The 15,786-nt window shown below is 39.1% G+C and overlaps 1 protein-coding gene across 4 annotated transcripts in view; it reads right to left on the bottom strand.

Annotated features, from left to right (window-relative positions):
* afap1 (actin filament associated protein 1) overlaps positions 1 to 15,786 on the bottom strand; it is a 122,999-nt gene that overhangs the window by 27,369 nt on the left and 79,844 nt on the right. The gene's annotated exons all lie outside the window — the stretch shown is intronic.

Below are 15,786 nucleotides of genomic sequence, written 5' to 3' on the forward strand. Positions count from 1 at the left end.
TGAGAGAAAGTTGAATTCAGAAGGTGTAGAATTGTATTTCTCTGTTTAATTAGGAAAATAGCTGTGAAGATATTATCTTTCTTAACATTTTGTGGGTTTCTATTGTGTATTTGTGTAGCACTGTGTGCAATATAAACCTCAGATCAAATGCCCTTAGGCTTGCTTGGTGGAGGTTGCTCTCTTACTTCTGCAAATTACAGTGTGTTTAGGGAAAACAGGTATCTACAAGCAGAAAAATTCACAAAAAAGTGTTGAGGGCAATTCATTTATTGCCCCAAGCAGACTGAGATGGTATAGAGACACCTGACTTTAGAGTTAATGAACCCAGGTACGGATGATATGGAGTTTCAATCGTGCTCAAATTAAATATGATCTCTTCTTCAAAATCTCTGAAAGATTTGGTGGAAAACTAAAGTCAAAGAGCTCAGCACAGATCACACATCGCCACGATCACTCTCTTTTCTCAGACCTTGGAGGATTTGTATTTTTCTTCTCCAGGTCATTCAAGCAACCACTGTGCCTGATCAAGTGGTGGCACACGCTTCCCAGAACTTCCACAAAAAGGTGGAGGTCTCACAGTCCTGCACTGAACACTGTGAACAAGCATACGGATGACCTCCTATGGTTTTTCTATGTCATCAGAAACTCTGGAAATTTTGATCCACCAACTGTCGGCAAAATCAGATGAGATTTTTTTTTTATTTTTGTGGCACTGATTTCACAAGATCATGATAACTTCAATGAAAACAACATTGTGCCATATTTGCTAAAACTGTCCCTATTTTCTTGAAGATGTCCATGAGACAAACAGTTTGTACAAACATTGTGTCCTTCCTCCTCTTATGCTGCAAAAAAATAAAATATAAGTTGATCTTAACAACATCACAACATTTAGCTGTATTTATTTAATTTAGTGAAGTTGGTGCAACTTAAAAATTACAAGTGAAATGACCTTGTTCTTTCTCAGTGTTAGCAACTTCTGTAAAGCAAGTTAGTCTGACTTAACTTGATCATGAAAAAGACAATTTGGCCAATGAGTTAGTTAGAAGTTCTTTTTTCTCAATGTATATACAGATTTATAGCTTAGTAAACTTGGTGTACTGAAGGTGATAAAACTTGGAAGCTTGTCATTTTGCAAAAACTTCACAAAATTAAGTAAATACAAATAAATTTTAAGTAAACTTAACAATTAGATATAAAGTAAACATAAATTAAGATAAATAGTTATATTTACTTCGAGGCAATCTGTTTCCTAGTCTTTGAAAAAATAAGATCAACACGTCATGTCCATCACTGCTTGTGTGTGATCAAACTGCTATGGGGCCAAGACAGATCAAGATTCTGTTACAGCATTGCCTATTTTTTTTCTCAAATGTTATCAGAAACATACTTTTGTGTACCGTTTATCTGTGCTATGAGACAGTTTGTGGCCTGGCTGCCACGTTGGAAAATATCAACCAAATTTCCAGCTGATGGTGCACCTCTTACATTGACCTTTTAGTCACCTCACCTCTGTATGTGTTAAACAGCACAGCTGCACAGATGCACAGCTCCACCACAAGGGGGCACTAAGGTAACAGTTGACATCCTTTCTTAGAGATGTTAGGTGTAAAAATAAATTAGTCAGCTGTTCACCATTTTCGTTTAACCCTTTAAAACCTGTGTAAATTGACTTGATTGATCTTTCATAAACATGGGTAGAAGGCAATAAGAAGCTATTAAGAAATAGACCACAATTTAGCGAGAAAAAGGTAAAAAATTACAAATAGTAAAGGAAAAATAAACAAACAAAAAAAGAAAAAAAAACAAGAAAATTATCTCCCCAAAAAATTTCTTTGATAATTTTGTAAATATTGTTACCCCTTTTTAAAAACAAATTTTCAGTCAATTGTCAGCTTTCACTTTTTTTCCAGACATTTTTTGCCACGTTGTTTTATGCCTTTTCCCATGTTTTCAAAAGCTAAAAAAAAACAATTTTCTTTAAATGCTGGTGAAAGGCGTCTGAACGCACCACAACAAAACTGTTATGGATCTAGTTTCTGAAGGGTTAAAATGCAAATGGAGAATGTGTGTTTGTGCAATATGCTGATTATTATTCTATGTTAGAAAGCCTCAATTATTCACTATTGGCACTAAATAATCAGTGACTATTTCACAGAGCACCAGTGTCTTTAAGTTTGTGATAAATGGTATTGGGATGGTTAATGAAACTGACTAAGCCGACTACAGCTTCATCAACAATATTTTTCACCAGCCGCCACTGCACTGGAAACACTGGACAGTGAGTGTCTGTGAAAGGACCATGACCTGTGATGGCTCCTGACTTCTTTCCTCTCATGGAAAACCCCTGTGATTCCTCTTTTCAGTTTATTTACTGGTGGCATCGCAGAGTTTCCACTGCCAGGCCAGCTTTAAGGAGGAGAAACTCTATAACTGTAACTGTTGTGAAAGTCTGTGTGCTATGGGCCATTTGTTACAGCTGACCCAATCAGGCGTCACTGCGCAGTGATGTCAGCATCTTGTGCTTTAACAACGTGGAACATTCATAAGAGAGTTTGGCTGACGTGCAGCCTCAACAACTTCTAAGCACAGAGGGTGTGTGTGTGTGTGTGTGTGTGTGTGTGTGTGTGTGTGTGTGTGTGTGTGTGTGTGTGTGTGTGTGTGTGTGTGTGTGTGTGTGTGTGTGTGTGTGTGTGTGTGCATGTCACAGCACAGTGACAGGCTTCCTTAAAATAGAGAAGATTAAACAAGTCTTTTTTACAGAAATGAACTGTCATTTTCTTATAGGCCTAAAAAGCTTGCAGAATGTTAGATTTTTGTTTTCCAATGTATTTAATTATTTAATTCTATAGTTTTCTTAAGTTTAATTTTACATGCAGTATGCATCTGCAAATATGTCTGCTTTCTTTCAGAAACATGGAAAGAAGGCAATGAGCCACTTCACAAGACATTGCCCAAAATTAGCCAGAGATTAGAATTACATATACAAATTAAAAATATGGTTTTGTGGCTATGTCCCTCTGTTTTTTTCTCTCCCTTTTTAAAGTAATTTTTTACAGCTGTCAAACAATTATTTAAATTCCATTATTTCGCATTTCAAAACAGTTTTGAAGTCCATATTAACCACGTAAAGCAAATCTTACCAGATTGTCTTGATTAGGAATCAAGTGGCAGCAAAAGAACTGCATGGTATTAGCATAAAGTGGGCATGTCTGTAAAGGGGAGACTCATGGGTACCCACACAGCCCCTTTTCATTCAGATATCTGCAGGTCAGAGGCCAAGGGGCTCCTATCAACTGGCCATGCTGTCAAAATTTTGTCTAACTTTGTAGCGTTGTTTATTCCCTTACTGAAAAGTGAGTATGAACTTGGCCTGCTGCAGCCTCTTAGAGACAGGAATGTCAGCCAGCGATTAAGGCAATTAAAAAAAAAAACAACTTTTTTTCTTTTCTTTTTTCTTGTAATCTTTTAATGATATCTTGTAATTTGTGAGACTTTTCTTACCAAGTTGCTCATTGCCTTTTTCCTTATGTTTTCAAAAGAAACAGGGTTAACTGTGACAGTTAATATTTCTTCCTTCCTTCCTGTGTAATTCTCATTATATATACATATATATCATTATTATTTTAGTATATTTTAAGTATATTACAGTACACTCTGTACATTGTGTATATCTATCTATCTATCTATCTATCTATCTATCTATCCATCTATCTATCTATCTATCTATCTATCTATCTATCTATCTATCTATCTATCTATCTATCTATCCTTAATTGATGTGAGGTTCTAAGGACATAGGGATGTCGTATGCTGTAAAGCCCTCTGAGGCAAATTGTGATTTGTCATAATGGGCTTTTTAAATAAAATTGAGTTGACTAACCATCTGCCTATCTATCTATCTACACATATATACAGTATATATGTATATATATGTATATATATATACATATATATATATAGATGTGTGTGTGTGTGTGTGTGTGTGTATATATATATAGCTACTGCTGCATTAACTGGATGAGCCCGTCAGACGTTCAGTATCGGAAAAAAAACAGCACTCCATAAAGTTAATTATTCATGTAATTTATCAGAAGTTGGACACGGTCTGGATAGAACCATCACCTGGTCTGGATCTGGACTACATTCTACATTTTGCTAATCTATGGTATTCCTAGTTCACTTTGCCGAATGCAAAATTGACTTTCTTATTCCTCTGTCTCTTGTCACAGTCAATACATTAATGCTCTTCCTCTTCCCGCCATCTAGAAGTCGAGTGGCCCCGAGCAGAAACCTTATCATATTTTTTGCAACTTGGGTGAACTCATTTTCTGGCAGGGAAATGCTGCCCTCCTGAGCTCCTGCTCTACCAGCTTTCTGCTCCTTAACCCAAGCCCTAAAAATAGAAAAAATCCCGCAAGAGGAAGACAGAGGGAAGGGAAGGCAGAGAAGTGCAAACAATGAAAGCTGCAGACTTGACAGCCGAACAGAAAAGAACAATGTCAGGTTTGTGAGGTGGACGTGAAAGTAGACTTGTTTGTGTTGCTGGTGGAGGATTGTTGATACGAGGTCTGCGGCTTCATATCTCGCATCACAGTGACTTCCTCTCCAAGACTTTTCAGCAACAATAACATTAATAATCATGCAGAAGCAGATTGTTTGGGTAAGCATTTTCCCCTGCATGCAACAGAATACATTACGCTTGAGAGAATGTGATCCTATTGCTCTGCTATTTAATGACTCAGAGCTGAGAGGCACCGTGGTGAGGAGAGTGTGTCTGGGTTCACACACAGACACGCAAATAAACTCACAGTCTTACTGTCTTTTTGCTTTCATTTCTCAAAACAACAGCCTGGCCCCATCATGTCATCTGTGCATCAATTATGCTGCAACTCATTGAAACTTAAAGGAGGTCACTGAGGTCATATGCATACCACCCCTCTGCTCACCACAAACACACACTGCATAACTGCCACCACACAAAGGTCATCATCTCTCTGCACTTTAAGTCTTATCAGCTTCAAATGTTTCAAAGATCTCCAGCATAAGGTCAGACCTGGATAGGCTCTCCACAGTCAGTCTTCACAAAGTTGCCTTCATCTGCCTCAAAGGAGATTAGACTGAATGGAACTTAAATTATCCTTGTGAAAATTATACAGTAATCTTTATTGTCATTGTACTGGTACACCGAAATTGAGGGTGCTCCCATAGAGCTACCGTACACCATAGATTTAAAGTGACATAATACAATAACAACATACAAGGGAGAGGCAGTGTGGCTTGTTAAAAACAGGTATTCTCCCTTAAAATAAAGACATGAAAGTGAGGTATAATATGTACTGCTGAGGTGTAATATACACAGCTGAAATAAATACTGTGCTAGTATATACTGTGGAGGCAAAATACAAAGACAATACTGAAGATCACACAAAATTATCTTTACTGACAGATTTACTAGTTGACCAAAAACCACACTGGGATGACAGCTGGTCGGCTTTTTGCAAAGTTTCCTTTTATTGACATTTTCTCCTGTCTTAATCGCCATGATGTGGTGGTTCACTTTTACACTGTGATCTGTAAATTAGACTTCAGCCTCTAACTTTATCTTTTTAACCTGTTTTTTCTGCAGACAGAGAGAACATATTTCATTAAGGAGTTGAGTTAGTTGCAATGTAAGCTCCATGCTGGCCCCTACAGCTTGACGGACCATCACAAGGGGGCAGGGTTTAGCAAATGGTCAGTTCCAATGATGATGAGAGACAAGTGGGACAAAACAGAGCACACCAACACACTGAGGCAACTGCAGCACCATCTTGCTTTAACAGCATGCAAGTCACTAAAATTTGTTGAAGGTTTTCCAATTACATTTGCCATGAGTTATTGATTCATTTTGATACATGAAGACACAGGGATAGTTTATGTGCTACTTGTGTTTGCCTTTTTGAGTTTTCTTCAGTTTTATTCTTGTTAAATTTGTGAGGTAAAAGTAAAGAAAAAGTTGTACTCCATGGAACTCTTAACCCACTATGAGCAATTACATGAAGGGTTTCAAGCTCTGCTACAAGGAGAATAACAGCAGCATGTGCAGGTCATGAGCATGGATGCATATCAGAAATGTCAGAATTCCTCAGTCATAATGTGTAATTAGGTGGTGGTAAAGGAGTCCTGACCTTGGTTTGGACTTTAAATGGGAGGTTTGTCTGCTCCTTCTGCCCTGGCCTGAAACTCACATCAAAACATTTATACCAAGTATCAATTTTTGTCTTGCGTAGGAGGACATGAATAAATGTCTCTGTCACCGTGCCAAAGGGACGGAATGGATAAACTGAGTGGACACAGGAAAGCCACACCTTTATGAGAAGCAAACTACAAAGGGAAAGGGAAAATACATTTCCAATGATTTTTGGCAAATTACCCAATGTGGAAGCACATATTTTCCCAGCTGCTGCCAATCATGGCAGATTTTTTATTTTTATTTGAGGGTGAACATTGCTAAATTAAACCAGTTTTGACTCCTAACTGGTGACTTGGTCGGTTCTGTGCTGGTGAATGACAGTGTTTACATATGTGGTGTATTTATTTATTTTGCTTTTTTTACACACTATTTGAAATTTTTCATAACAGAGTTCATATAGTATTTCTAATATTTCAGCAGCTCATACATAGAGAATCAACAATTCAACTGCTTCCTACTAAGTGCTATATTGTAGGCAGTTGGACTTGCTTGAGTTTCTTTAACATGCTTCACTTCTCATCTGAGCGGCTTCTTCAGTTTAGAACTAAAGAAGCCTCTAAAGTTCTGAACTGAAGAAGCTGCATGGATCTTCGGTTCCCCCTAAAAAGGTTTTGCTTAAGGCTTTATTTATCCTGAGGTGGGGTTTGCTGAGGCCTGTGCTCTTTTCCAGAAAAACCCAGCTTCAAGTTTCGACACATTCACATCTGGGAGCTCCAGAGTGCAACCACAGTCCTCTGCTTTTGGCCTTTGGTCACCTCCCTACTGGTGCAACTGGAGGTGAAGTGCCACGCTCAAAGTCACATGGCCGGTAGATATTTAAAGGGGGGTGTTACTCCTTCAATTTTCTTGACCTACTTCTCTTACTACTAAGCTATTGCCCTCTTCTTATTCAAGCACAGTATCCAAGGGTATGATCCTTGTCAAACCTTTAGAGACCTGCTATAAAACAGAAAGGCATAGAAAGGGCAGAGTGGCGAAGATGTGGACAGATACCTGTGTGCACATCCCTTCCACAATACATTTTTTAAAGCTTAAGCATGAGGTCAGGCTAAGTCAGTGGGCTGTGAACTGATGTCAGACTGCAGGAAAGAGAAGAAAACACAAAGAGCAAACAGTATGTATATCATACAGGATATTTATATTTTCTAGTTATAGTCGGTCACTCAAGAATATTTCTTTCATTTAAAATGAATGCAATATTCCAAGTGAGTCTTCACTCTTGTTTGTATGTTAAAATCACTCTAATGATGCATCTAATCAGAAAAAGCAATTGCATGATGTCGACTATTCACATACACAGACATACTCTTTGTTCATAATTCTGGGTTATCAATTGCAGTTTTGTGATAGCAAACCACAGCATACACATAGTGGTTGCAACAGTGGCAGCTGTCCAGCAGCACAACTGAAAGCTTCATTGTGAGGGAGAGCAACTCAACCCAGATGTCATCTGATTAGCAAACACACACTCTTGACATAGGACCCCCTTCACACTGCACAAACGGACACACTAGCATACAGTCAGAAACATAGAAAGCACTGGAAAAGGCAGACATGAAAACAAAAGACAAACCAAACTAGGGGAGGCTAACACAAACATACTGTGTTCACAGACACATACTGTGTACACGCACACACACAAAAATCCCCTCTCTGCAGGACTCAAGGCCTGGTCCAAGCTCAAGACCTGGCAACCTCTGTGATATACATCTAAGTGTTCCACCTCCAACACATGAACCACCCATGCTAGTGTTACCTCCGACAAAACAAAATCTTTCTCACAACTCTCATTTTAAGCTACATTCTTCACGCTCCCACTTTTGCAGGAAAAGCATATTCACCAGAGTGCCGTTACTGGCGGACATGCCAGCTTGCCGGCTGTACTAAAAAAATAAGAGATTGGGTTGGGTGTTTCCTGCATTTCTCTCACCTCACAATGAGGTGTAAATGTGGGTCAATAAGAGCTGGTTGGAGCCAGTAGGAGCTAGTGGTTCAACAGCTTTGGAAAAGCTTTGGAAGTATCTGGAATGGCATCAATACATTGTTCTAGAAGTGAGTGAAAAGTCACATCGATGGAACTTGGGCACTACTGCTTAAACATAACACACACACAGACACGTAGGACAAAACTTCTCCCAGAGTGCTATCATTCTGCCTAAAAGTCCAGCTAAGTGAAATTATTTTCCACCAATAATCACAATTACAGTATTAACCTGCACACCCTTATTTTACTGCTTAACTGCCATGTTGAGAAATGAGAATGTTTTCACTATGTTGCATTAGAAATTAATTCAGAAAATATACAAAAACTTATTGTCTAAACATGCCATCAAATCGTCACACTCACCCTACATGGTCACATCTTTCCAGCTTCACGTTTTACACAGACCTCATTTCTGGGCTGTCATTACCTCCATTCCCGTCTCAGAGGCGAGACCAATCTGTTCCCCCTTTCTGTGATCATACATTATATACGAAACGGTGAGGCAGCATATTGGTGTAATATTCCTGCCTTGAATAGGCAAACTAAATGCTGCTTCACCTGGGGATCAACTGTCAAGCTTCATATAAAACTGCAAAACATTGAAAGTCCACATCAGTTCCTGGTAGTTTTCTGTGTTATGACACAGCTGTTTACCTGCACTTCTTACTGGCAAGAATCCCACTTTTCATTTGGTGCAAAAAAAAAACATTTGATGATATAAACTAGAGAACAGAAACAAATCCTCACGTTTAAGAGGCTGCATCCAGTGAATGTTTTGAAATTTGTACTAATTGTTTTAGCACTAATGCTTTCTGCAACAGTTGAATTGATGTCAGTATTCCAGTCACATCATCAGTTGCATCCTGTGGGCTATGCAAGGCTCCACTTTGGCTTCACTCGAGGAGAATGTGGACCAGTCCTCTTGTTGAGACACAAATGATTTCCATCTGTGTTGATGCTGGAAAGTGGTGCCACCCCCCACCCTTTCCTCCTTTCCTCCTTTCCTCCCTCGCCTTCCCCCAAGCAGACCCTCCCTCGTTACGCAAGTCAACCAGCGTACAGAAGTGTGTTCATATGATGGATATCCTGTATACACACCAGCCAAGTTGCGTTATCCACTGCAGTCTGAGTCCCATTTGGAATTAATTTCCTCCCCTTCTCATTTTGAATCAGACAGCCCCCTCCTCTCTGAGCCCCTCTGAAGTTAAATACGTGTCTCAGCTCAAGCTTTATATTCAAATTCAGCCAATACTCCACACGGAGTTCAAATGCACTCTTCTGTATTGTTTGGTATCAGTGGTGGTTTGGAGACATCTTTGAATGCACCATGTTCCCGAAGCACCTCTTACACACTGCAAGTCATGCCATGTTGGTGGCCGTAGACCAACAGCTTTGTATTTGGAAGAAATGTAGGCCTGCTGGATTTTTGTAGCCTGAAAGGGAAATACATTGTAGCAAGTAAATGTGTCATTGTGCTTTGTCGAGCTGTAGACTGCATGCACAGGGAGAGTTGCTCTAAATCACACAGTTTGAGTTAAATCAGTCTGCCTTAGCATGCCTTCAGAAACCTTTGTTGCATGACATGTTTTGGCCTCTGTTTAGTGCTGATGAATCTGTTTTCATGTTTGACTTAATTCCTCAGTGGGGTTTCCCTACTTTGTGGCTTGGTCAACCACAGCCAGCCATTCAGTGACATCAGCACTATTGTCTCATTGACTTGAGACAGGAAATTAGGTTATTTAACAGTTCATGTTGAAAAGCGTAACAATTTGTCACTGGGGAAATCAAATAAGTGGCAAATTGGAGATTGATTAAGTCTTAACTGTGATAAACTGTGGGACTTTACTAAGTGACACATGCCCACAGCCCGGTTGATCCTGAGGGCCAGAACTGTTTCAGCTTTGACACTCTTTGGAAAAAGTCCCCGCTGAGAAACTGGGCCACGAATGGAAAACCTATTTCACAACTTTTTCCTACACTCAAGTGCTTTTGAAGGCTTTTTACAATGCCAAGATTTTTTTCTAACACATGATGTGATCACAGTGACTTAATAAAGCACTGAGGGAAAATTGTAGCTATTTCTGTAGTCTGGTAAGGAAATAATACAGTTAACTGTTGGACAAAATGATTTGGTCAAATGATTTCTGTATACAAAAAATATATGACACAAAATGTGTGTGTGTGTGTGTGTGTGTGTGTGTGTGTGTGTGTGTGTGTGTGTGTGTGTGTGTGTGTGTGAGGTCTAGAGCTGGCCCAATTTTGTAGTTTTGCCAGCCCGGTCTGGTGTACAAGCATAAACCTGTTTGGATTATAGAAACCCGTTGAATCGGCACTTGTCATTAGGCATAGGTATCTGGCAATTCAAAAGTAGTCTAAGTTACAGCACTTAATCAAACTCAAATTGCGTTTGTAACAGGCAATATGACAGCATGGTTATTATAATAATGTTCATGCATGTAGGGTTTTACTAATGGAGCAACTAATGTCATAAAGGTGGTGTGTAATTCACTGCTGAGCTGAGGCAGCTGGTGTTGGCATGGCAGAGTTGGTCTATCAAAAAGACTAAAACTGCACCAATATGGCAACATTTTGGATTTGAAACGGATAAAAGAGCTGTCCTTACTGTCTGCAGGTGTGTGAGCTGATATAATTTGATGATTGATTATAAGGAGCTTTTCAGGAGAATGTGTCAGCCCCTGACTGAAAACAGAATGAAGAGATGTCTTTTACCAGAGCTAAAGCTTAAAATATCATATTCAAAAAATGTTAAATAAATATGATTTTCTTTTCTCTTTTAAAAGTCCTTTGATGACCATGAATATGTGGAGCAATAATAATAAAAAAATATTAATAATAATAATTATACTAACATAGGTTACAAATGTAGTACTACATAAATCTTATTTTTCTTTTTTGATACACACACACACACACACACTAAGGAGAAGGCCACAGGGTGGGTCAATTAATTAATCTGATTAATCAATCGATTATTTTTTCAATTAACCGATTAATCTATCGATTTTTTCGATATTTTTTTTTATTACTCGATTAATATAACAACAAATTTACCGTAAATAACATTTAAAACTTTTTCATTTATATTTCAATATTTTATTTAATCATCTTCAATCATGACGGGGTATACACTGCAAGGCATTATTCCCCAACAAAAAATATCTCAGTCTTAACTGGTAATCTTTTTTTTACAGTCTGATATAAAGTGTCTCCAAAATAAAATTAATGCAAGAGCTTGTTCCATTCAAGTAAAAGGAATGTAGTGCAATCTACATTTAGCAATCCAACAGCAAAATAAATAAAACTATGTCAAATTCAAGTCACTTTTAGAAGGAGTAGCAAAACAGTTACTCTTTGTTTCAGTAACAAACCTCAAATCTAGCAGTTCAGCAAAACATCTGACAGTAAAATTAGTGCTTTTTTGCAACATCGCTGCCTGCTGCTATGAGTGCTGTATTTTCATATTTTTAAGCATAAATTTCAATCAATTATTAAGTTGCTTAAGTTCCTGCACAGCTGAGTACCCCGTCCTGTAAATGTTTCAAAATAAAATGCATTGTATCGGCAACTGATGGGATTCTGTCCAGAGAGACACAGTCAGAGGGCTTCTGCTTTGAAGGGAAGCAAGGAAGTTGGAGTAAAACAGACACTTTTGTATTTCCTCATCTCCAGTGTTGTCAGCTATTCTGTAACATACATCCATGTTCTGTAAGGGAAATAGCTAGAAGTAGCTAGATGATGTAATCAACTAATTTGCATAATAAAAAATTCAGAGAGAGGCAAAACTAATAGGAAAGCCTGACCAGGTAGTTTACAAACTAAGTATTTATGTCTTAACATTTTTGTTGCCATATAACTAGAACTTTAGCTTTTTTCTTTTCTTGTTTTAGTGACTAGTGGTCTTGTAGCTTATATTTGGCCAGAGGAACGAGGACATTGACAAGGAACCGAATAAGACGGAGTGAACCGCATGAGGGATTTTGGGTTGTGAAACTAAGAGTGAATATTCAAACAAAACATAACGTCTCTGCTGTAACTGTACAAAATCATCATCTGTGATTGGTCGTAAGCTGTACACGCGTGATTCATTTGCAGGGCAGGCAGCTCTCAGAGCGGTCACAGAGTCCGCTGCAGGTTGGGACTGCGGGGCTGCTGGTCAGACTGGCTGCATGAGTGCTGTGAGAGCGCAGAGGAGGAGGAGACAGCAGCCGCCCTCGCTGTACTCGGCTCTTGTGAGCTCAGTTGTAATGTGAACCGCAGAGCTGGATATGTTAGATGCTTTTTGCAGAGCTTTGCCAACACAGTCATTCCCCAAATGACCAGAGAAAGTCGCTACATTTAGGACCCCCTTGCTGTTGATTAAACAATATCCTGCAGGGTCTCTTGATCGCTAATGACATTATTGTGTGTGTGTGTGTGTGTGTGTGTGTGTGTGTGTCTGTGTGCGTATCAAAGACTCTACAAGTCTGACCCTGGGAAACAATTCTGTGTGCTCAGCAACATGCTAGTTTATGCACATCATGTATCTTCTCCTGTTTTAGCTTCTCTGCATTGGCTTCTGGTGAAACCAGACTTGAATTTAAAAGCCTTCTTCTCACTTACAAAGCTCTGAATGGTCAGGCTCCATCATATCTTACAGAGCTCATAGTACCCTTTTATCCTCCCGGAGCACTGTGCTCTGAGAACACAGGCTTACCTGTGGTTCCTCAGGTCTTCAAAAGTAGGGTGGAAGCCAGAGCCGTCAGCTACCACACTCCTCTTTTATGGAACCATCTTTCAGTGGAGGCACACACCATCTCCACTTTCTTTTATGACTTTCATCTTTAATAAAGCCTATAGTTAGGGCTGGCTCAGGCGTACCTTGGTCCAGCCCCTAGTTAGGCTGATATAGGCCTAGTCTGCTGAGGGACTTGCTATGATACAGTGAGCTCATCTCTCCTTCTCCCTCTATCTCTTGTTTGCAAACATTCATATCATATTACTGTGTGTCACTAACTCGGCTTCTTCTCCGGGGTCTCTGTGCACCCTTGTCTTGCAGGTTTTCTTGGATCAAGGTTGCGCCTGAATCGTAAGTGACAGCTGCACTGTCACTGTGGTCCTGCCTGACGCTGACTACTACTGCCATTATTATTATTATATATTATTATCATACCTTTACTGTATGTATACACATGTGATATAATTGTCATATAAATATGCTGTCATATATTAACATATGCATATATATAATATCATAAACTATTATCATTATTTCTATTCTTATTGTTACAGTTGTTATTGCTGTTGCTATGCATCTCTCTCTCTTTCTCTATATCATTTCATCAATTTTATTATGTTGATCTGTTTTGTTAGCAAGACATATTGCACGCCTATCCATCCTGGAGGAGGGATCCCTTCTCAGATGCTCTTCCTGAGGTTTCTAACATTTTTTATTTTTATCCGCTGTGAGGGTCCAAGGACAGAGGGATTTTGTATGTTGCAGAGCCCTCTCAGGCAAATTGCGATTTGTAACTTTATTAATAAATGGAATTGAACTATACAATAAATAATATTTGCTTTGTCAATATCTTGCACCATACATTTCAGAGGTGGTCAGGAAGTAACGGAGTGTTTGCACATCAACTGCGCATTGAGTAGACCAGTAATGGAGGTCTGTACAATTTGATTTATTCCTCTTTTGTGTTTATTACACAAAAAGAGCACTGCAAAAAACCCTGTCTGTTCTATCCATTTTATATTATAATTGAGTCATTTACAATTAGTGTAATAACACTCTCACAATACTATACATTTATAATGGCATTATATCTCCACAAAAGTACTCCAGATTAGTTATTCCTCATATAACAATGAGTAATCAAAATGGCTGCCACAAGATTTGGGGTTGACGGAGCATTGATGTAGTTTCTAAAGCCACAGGCTCTGCAGCGAATGTTGGTTTGGCTCAGCACTGAGACGTGACGGGTCACAGACAGACTGTGGCCAAGGCCGTCTGTCTCTTCCTCCTCCACACTCTTCATTTCTCTGCCACATCTCTCCTGTCTATTCAAACTGCACTTCCCAGCCAGCTTTATTGAACATAACATTCTAAGCATGATCTGCTTTAGACACGTTCAAACCACGCTAAACAGGGGTTAAACAGTTTCATCTGCACTTTATCTTGTTCATTGTCTCCAACTTCCTTTCCTGTTTCGGTCCATTATTGTGCATGCTGTCATTTATTGTTCTTAGAAAGACAGAATATCAAGGCGGGTCAAAAATCACAATCGGCCAAGAACGTCATCTTTAACTGCGACAAATACCAAGACCACAAAGGTTGCTACATAGACAAACTCAAATAGCGATACATCAACCCTCCTGACTCAGCTAGTTTTCCAGGAAAACCTCGACTGTGATTTCCAGACACACACACACGCGCGCGCACACACACACACACACACACACATAAGGCTTTCATGTCCCACTGTATCACTAAATCAGACATTTGTGTGACTAAAAAATCCCAGATGTGTGTTTGAATGTTTTCCTTGACCTGATGGGGGATGTTTGTACTTACTCATTCTTCGGCTGAGTATTCAACCTCAACCATGGATTAAAATCAGCTGCTTGCGTTTAGACTCGGGACATACTGATTTGCGCGATCAGTACTGTCCCAATACTGACCTTATTAAGCAGATCAGCCAGACTTGACCAATCCACATTACAACATTTAGCTACTAATGCTACTCAACACTTCTGTAATGTGCTCCTCAATAAATGTAAAAGCAGTTTTTCGATACTTTTTGTTTGCAAATATTGCAGATAAATAAACACAACATTGAATTACAAGTTACAAGTTAAACAAAGCTTGATCTAAGAAAGGCTCAGAAAATGAGGACGGACGATACATTTTATTATTGAACAATGTTCAGCAACTTGAGCTTATAAAAAAGCAGCATGGTGATGCAGTGATTAACTCTTTCACCTCACAGCCAGAAGGTTCAGCCCTCCCGCAACCTGAAAAGGATAAGACTTAGGACTGCACCATATCTGTGTAACCTAGTTCTGACTGCGCAGCTTGCAAAATGCAGGATTTGAAAAAGTAATCCTGACTTAAGTCTAATTTCATCATCACCATCATGACAATGACCTTGAGATGTGACTGAAAGCTCTGGAAATAGCTAGAAAGTAGACCATGAATCAAGACTGTTCTATGACTGGCAAATGAATTGCACTACATCATTCAAATCAGAATTTATCAGTGTTGCCATGACAATAAGTAAACTTTATGTTGTTAACCTGAGAGTTACAGCTTGGCTGAGCCAAACTTATAAAGTAGGAACAAGAGCGAGCAGCGGAAACACAGTAATTTTGCACTGACTTGAGTTATGGAGAGACACCTCTGTTCAGTCAGATGTTCAAAACACATACAGCAACCCAACATGCACGTGTGTCTTCATGATACAATACAATAGGGTGTGGTTAAAAATTGAAAGAAGACTATGAAAGGACATAACTAAGCATGAAGGACTGTGGTGTTCCCTGAAGGACAAAATGTTGTTGGGTAACT

The sequence above is a fragment of the Plectropomus leopardus genome, chromosome 23, assembly GCF_026936395.1.
Source record: "Plectropomus leopardus strain MGB_pleo_1.0 chromosome 23, ASM2693639v1, whole genome shotgun sequence".
NCBI lineage: Eukaryota > Metazoa > Chordata > Actinopteri > Perciformes > Serranidae > Plectropomus > Plectropomus leopardus.